This window comes from Trachurus japonicus, chromosome 1 (genome assembly GCF_045865225.1).
Source record: "Trachurus japonicus isolate A0001 chromosome 1, Traja_1.0".
In the NCBI taxonomy this organism is placed as follows: domain Eukaryota; kingdom Metazoa; phylum Chordata; class Actinopteri; order Carangiformes; family Carangidae; genus Trachurus; species Trachurus japonicus.
In genome coordinates this window covers 18,572,679-18,579,675 of record NC_140907.1, presented here as the reverse complement: position 1 = coordinate 18,579,675, position 6,997 = coordinate 18,572,679, and the positions used below count along the sequence as shown (strand labels likewise).

The following is a 6,997-nucleotide window of genomic DNA, read 5'->3' as shown; positions in this document are numbered from 1 at the left end:
AGCAAATGATGGCCCTGGAAGGAAACCCAGCCTCTTCCTGAAATTTAAAAGGATTTGGTGAGCTGCCTTTGATTTTATTAGAGTAGGGCAATGTAATGGTGGGCTAGTTGATTTGAAAATCAATGTAGGTAATTCTCTCAATATTTTCAGGTCATCTCTCTTGGACCTTCTGGGCCTGCCACTTTGAAGGTTACGGTATGGGGCATTTTAAAGCCAAAGGACCAGACAGAAAAGGACACCTGACGAGGGATGAATGGAAAAGTTACAACTTAAAGTGGGTGAGTTTTATAACTGTATAAAGCCTTTAATAAAGCATTCTTAGGCTACAGTACAAGTAATAAGTTAAGTTTGTTTTCTCTTTGTCTGTAACACTTTAGATGCCACACGAAGAAACCCCATCTGCTCTACCACCACAGATGCAAGCATAGCACAGACCAGTGATGGTTTTACTGGGCTGGGGACCTGCAACCTGCCAGCCTGGAGTCAGTCAACAGTAAATTCAAAAATAAAAAGATGATGAAATAATATTAATCTTCCTATTGTTTTTTTTCAATACACATAGACACACAGCAAGGTAAATTTGGGCTTTTGGGACAGTTATGGCTATATTTTGGAAGGCCACAATTAGTTTTGGGTGAGTTTTGGCCTCCCTTTGGGTCAGTTTTGGCTGCTTTTTGGTTGGATTTTGGGGATTTGGGGCTCTTTTGGGGCAGTTATGGCTGTATTTTGGAGGGCCACAATTAGTTTTGGGTGAGTTTTGGCCTCTCTCTGGGTCACTTTTGGCTACTTTTTGGGCTTTCTTTGGGTCGGTTTTGGCTACTTTTTGGCTGGATTTTGGGGATTTGGGGCTCTTTTGGGGCAGTTATGGCTGTATTTTGGAAGGCCACAATTAGTTTTGGGTGAGTTTTGGCCTCCTTTTGGTTTGTTTTTGGCTTGCCTATTTTGGGCCATTTAGGGCCCGAAAGCCTGGCCATACCCCAATAGCATTGACTTTTGGGCCACATGTGGCATTTAGCTGGCACCTCTGGTTGAAATGTGGTATGGCAAAATGTATGAGGACCAAATCATAACCACATACGGATTGCCATATATTCAAATTTGGAGGGAATTATTCTTCTGGTACACTTATTTAACTGAGGCACTTGGCCCAGATAATAGAATATTCTTTTGGGCCGCATGTGGTATGTGACTGGTAAAATTGGAGGGAATGTCTCTTCTGGGGCAGTTCTGTAATAGAAGCACCTGGCCCTATGTAACTGACAAAATGGCAAAACACATGAGGTCCACATCATAACCACGTTGGTTTTGCCATACCTTCAAAATTGGAGGGAATTTTTCTTCTGGCACAGTTCTGAAATAAGGCACTCTCCCAGATGATAGATGTTAGCTTTTGGGCTACAGTTGGCATGCAACTGGCACAAGTGGCCATGGGTGGAGTTTATTCTGCGACACCCTCCGGACATTTTCATTTTCTCTCACTCAGCTTCTGGACTGGCTGCTGCTTTGGGTAAGTGAATTTTAAACCTTTTACATTTTTGTTGAACTACTGATAATTAATGGCACACCCTAGACCTACATCTTTAGAGGAGAAAGCTACAAGTTAGCCGAACAGAACTCGGTTTTAATTTAATAAAGCGTGTGTTTGAAGCCCATGGTGGAAAGAGACAGGCTATGACTGTGTTAGCAGCTTTAGCAGCTTTGCTAACCCTACTGCTCCTGGGATGAAAAAGCTTGATTTAAGTTACTCCAATGTCTGATTTATGTTATTTTGATTCACCGGAACTTCACACAATGTTTTTTATAAACGCGTTAACGCAAAAATGATTTTAACGGCACTATTTTTTTTTTAATTTAAAATTTTAATTTTTTTTTTTTTTTTTTAAATAACACGAAAAAAGAAAACGCACGATTAAGTTAACGCTGTGACATTGGAACCTCAGCCGTTGCCGTCTTGTAATGTTACAGAAAAGCTGCATGTTGACTACACTAGAGAACTTGTTCTTCTTATCACCAAACAAGGCTGCTCTCTCTCTCTGACAGCTGATTTTTAAATACCATGAATGGAAAGCATAAGAAACATCCAGATGTTTCTTATGTTTCTTATCCATTCATATTGCTGTGATTTCAAGCAAAAAAGAAAACGATGCGATTAATCACGATTAACTTAGGAAATTTTGAGATTAATCGCAATTTAAAATTTTAATTGTTTGACAGCCTTAACACTACTCTTTCAAAATGTCCTGTGTTCTCAAGGTGCCGTAGATGAAACCCTGACTGCAGCTGTTTCAGACAAGGAGGTGGAGGTGATGGGAAACTGGGCCTTGGTATGAAGAGAGACAAAAAATACAAGCTGAAACTGACAGTTAAGACAGACAGTTTTGATGCACAAATTAAACTTTCTTCATTTCTAATATTTCTACACTGTTCTTGTATTTTTGTACAGTATTACTGTAACCTATTTGATCAGTTTTTTTCTGATTCTGTTTTTATATGGATGTAATTTCTACATGTTCTGTACAGTTCATTGAAGGCAATTTTGAAGTATGAAAAAATACAATTTTAAAGGGAAACTTGTGTGTTTCTTAATTTCTTATATTGATTTTGTGTGATTTAAGTGATCTATATAGGTATCGAACAACTTAATCAGTACTGCTATTGCACTAAAATTATCATTTTTTAATTTTGGTGCCAGAATTGACCTGTCATTCTCTTCATAATGTGGGGCAGATGGAAGGTGTGTTATAGATCTGATGGAAAAAAAAGTACCAGTTTTATTCTGTCAACCACATGTGGGCCACAATGATTCAACAGAACTGAGCCACACGTATTCTGTATGTGACCCATGAGCCATATAATTATTTAAATTTAGTTTACTCCTGGTAGAAGTCTGGTTTTGTTATGGTTCAGTTTGGGCTTATATACCTTAGGGCCAGATGTGGCCCATCATTCACTTCCAAAAGTGGGCCAGATGAAAGGTTTGGTGTATATTAGTTTAGGTTCTGGGTAAAATCTGGATTTTGGTCTGTCAGCCACATGGGGGCCACATAAGAGCCAGTAGGCTTTACCTGAACACAGCCATACAGGCAGGCCCTATGAAGCCCAGCTATAAGCCATATGTAGTTGGTACAGTTCTGGTAGAGGTCTGGTTATGTTATGGTTAAGCATAGCTTTCATATACTTGGGCCAGATATGGGCCGTCATTCACTTCCGTAAGTGGGCCAGATCTTTGCTGTTTATTTGGGCCACATCCAAGCCAAAGGAACTTTGCTATTAGGGTAATCTTGCCAAAATGACCAGCCAGATTTGGGCCAAAAGGATGCCAAAAGGTTTTTGCTATCTGGGTTAGACTCAATAAAAAATATATAATTATAAAATATAACCCACTAAATTCGCTTCGAAGTACACCCCTCAAGTGTTGTCCATGTTGATTTGATTGTCTGTATTGTAATTGTCCCGCAATATACTGCAAATTCAGTCGATTGTTTACATCAGTTTTTACTTCCGCATTTGACCGGAAGTCGTAACACAATCGCGGCCAAACCGGAAGTGGCAAAGTGGGCGGGGCTACATAAGGTGAATACAGTATAACAGCACTGGGACTTTTTACGGACGTTATCACTCCGCTGTTCAGCAGTGGACAGGAGCTAAGCTATAATGGAGCTAAGTCAGAGCCAGGCTCCCCATACAGGAGCTGCCCCATCTCTCTGCTGCTACTACAGTTAGGAACGGACCTGAACATTAAAACCTGGACCTGACCTGGTCCGTCTAATTGGAGATAAATCTCTACTAAACCCGGCTGGAAAAAAATCGCCGCGGGGGCAACTACATTTTGACGGCGATGTGTTTTGATATTAGCTTTAGCTGTTGTTAGCCACGTAGCTCAGCTACTTAGCTTCAACTGTGTTTATAATGATTACACAGCGGGTAAACAAATGTAATACGGTATCGATAACGTCTCTGTGTCTTCACGCTGGTCCTGTTGCTGCGGTGCTGATCAGACACGGGCTCAGAACCAGAACCAGCACTGGAAGCAGCTCGGTGGAAAAGCTTGTAGCTAGTAGCAAGCTAGTATGAAATGTTTATGTGTTGCCTGGCAACAGCCTCGTCTCCCTTCCAGTTGCAGAACTATTTCTGTTGGCGGAGCCAAATAAATGATTAAATAAACAAACAAATCATAATCTCTTGTAGTTTATTACTGTTCTAAAATGCGCTCGTAGCACTGTTGTATAAAAGCAATATCACACTCGAGGTCGTGCTGTTGTAGCTGTAGCCATGTTTTCCTTTTCTGATTTCCGGGCACAGTGACGAAAAGAAGGAAGGTTCTACGCATGCGCGTACGCATCGCGGCGTTTGTGACAGCACCACCTAGTGGTCTGGCGTGCATTAGCAATGGATTTGTACACACTTTTGCGTCTCCGTATGCACACAGATTTCCTCCCGAGAACGCTCGTGTAGACGCAAAATAAAAAGTGAAGACGCGACGCCACTTTTGCGTCTTCTGTTCACACCGTCTTCGTGTAAACCTAGCCTTAAACCATGATTTAATCTGGTTTTAAAGTTAAACCTTGTTGGTGTCAAATGCGTCAAATGCCTCTCGTGGGAGCAGCTGATAGAGTCCCCCCCAGCTGAAAGCAGCCCACCCCACCAGCCAGAGGGTCCAGGACCATAGGGACTGCAGTGGAGGAAGGCTGCCTTAACACCCTGCGGCACCCAGTACACAGAAGTTAGACAGGACCAGTCAGCCCATCACCTGGTCCGTTCAACAAATCAGTTTATGCTACTGTGATTTATGTAGCCTAGTTAAATACTACAGTAATCATCATAGTGTATTGGCAGCAGTGTTGTGCAAGTTAATGAAAAATAGTAACTAGTTACAGTTACTAGTTACTTCATTTAAAAACTTTTTTAAACCAAAAAGTAATGCGTTACTGAGAAAGTAACTTTTTCGTTACTTTAAAACGTTTTTTTTGGTGTTTTTTTTTCAATGCTCCCACTAAATAAAGGTTGATGGAATGGGCTTTATGCACAGCTCCACTTACTTCCTGAACTTAAACCAGCTCCTTTATTTCCTGTCTTGCATTATTGGACAAACTGATTAATCCAGGTGTGTCTGTGACTCTGACCTCAGTAGTCACAACAATGGTCAGACACCTGGGAATCAGGAGCAGTGGAGCTGTGGAGCTGTGCATAAAGCCTTTTCCCCTCTATCCGTCATTTCTGTAGACTGATGCTGATGAAAAAACGCGTATTTTTATCTGTAAATTTTACCATCATCATCATGCTGCATCTTGACCGAGTTACATTCAAGAACCTGACGGAAAGTAGGTAAATTCACTCCAGCGGTCTTTTTTTTTTTTTTTCTTCGATCTATCAGCTGTGTTTACCCAGAGCGATTGCTCTGTGTTTAGCGTTTCAGGCGTCAATTGGAGTCCGTCTGTCTGTCGGATTCATACCGCTGCTGCTGCTCGGGTGGAGTGGGTGCTTGTGTCTCGCTGTGACTCTCGAGCTGTGTCCCAGGGGCTGCAGGCTGCACTGGCGCACAGCTGATGGGTCTCGGATGCTGCGTTAGCTGCGTTACCTTAGCTCGCCGTCATGCCCTGTCCTGAGGCAGCTGATGTGTGGTCGAAACCACCTTGCGTTTCATTCAACCAAACTGTAGTAACGCGCCACTTCACATTCTCAGTAACGGCAACGGCGTTGTAACGATGGGAAAAGTAATCAATTAGATTACTCGTTACTGAAAAATATAACGCCGTTAGTAACGCCGTTATACTCTAACGCCGTTATTACCAACACTGATTGGCAGGAAAGACCATTTAAATCTGTATCAAATATCGATTAATGAATTAATCGATAATTTGCATGTTGGTCTTGGTTAAGTACCAACTTGAAAAAAAAAACAATGTTTTGTTGCTTAAGCTATTCAGTCATTCAATGGTATACTAAAATCCATGTGAAAAAAATGCTTCTACTGTTCTCAGGTCAAATATTTATATGCGATTAAAATGCAATTAATTGCGATTCATTAATTACAAAGCCTCTAATTAATTAGATTAATTGTTTTAATTGAGTCCTGGCCCTATTACACAAGATAAACACACACACACACACACACACACACACACACACACACACACACACACAGTTAACCTAATGTGATTACAGCTCCTCCATATCAGTGCTTATAGAAAGATGATCATGTGTCTGTCTGATCAGCTCTGTCTTGACCTTAAGATCGTGGGTTTGATTCCCATGTTGACAGAGATGGCACAACCGGCAGTAGCTCCCGTGGCCCATTCAAAATTTCCCGAGAGGAAATTTTCTAGTTTTCACTGTAATTGTATTTGCAGAATATGTTAGATTAGTTAGGCTACTATTTATGTTTTTGATCTAAAAAAGAGTTGGAAGAATGTGAGGGGGCAAAATAGTACTACTAGTAGTAGTAGTTCTGCCTTTCTTGCCATAGGTGCAGGTGTCTGTGTGACTGTATGTAATTGTTCACTTCGACCACTGGAGGGAAGTGTCACTCCACAATAATCAAAATTCTCTCACGTTCACACCCCGTTTGGCTTCACATAACCCCAAAAACATTACGCAAATGTGTTTCTAAAATGTCTCAAAACCTATTGCTTTTCATACATTATTTAATGTATAGCTAATAGGAACAAGTGCTTTGATTCATAAATTAACCAACTACACTCTCTTCTAATAATTTAACATTGTCAGATGAACATCGTGTTTATGGCAAAGATTCTAATGCTGCACAAGATTATTTTTGTTTTTTTCTTCTAACTGATGTGATGTATTGTGGCACTTCATTTCATACTTTCTTTTCCAGTTGATTAGCCCAAAATTCTTAAAAAATTATGTGTTTCCATAGAAAGGGTTGTTTTAATGCCATCAAGTCTGTGATAAAATGCCTGTGTCCTACTGCCTATTTTAGGTCATGGTGCTATTCAAGTGAGCACTGTTAATAAAGGGGGGAAAATCCATTTTG

The 6,997-nt window shown here is 40.7% G+C and overlaps 1 long non-coding RNA gene across 1 annotated transcript; it reads left to right on the top strand.

Moving 5' to 3' along the window:
- Positions 1-576, top strand: LOC146991757 (uncharacterized). The gene is made up of 3 exons (XR_015037122.1): positions 1-57; positions 151-278; positions 378-576. It is a non-coding gene; the product is annotated as an uncharacterized LOC146991757 (long non-coding RNA).
- The last annotated feature ends 6,421 nt before the right edge of the window (positions 577-6,997 follow it).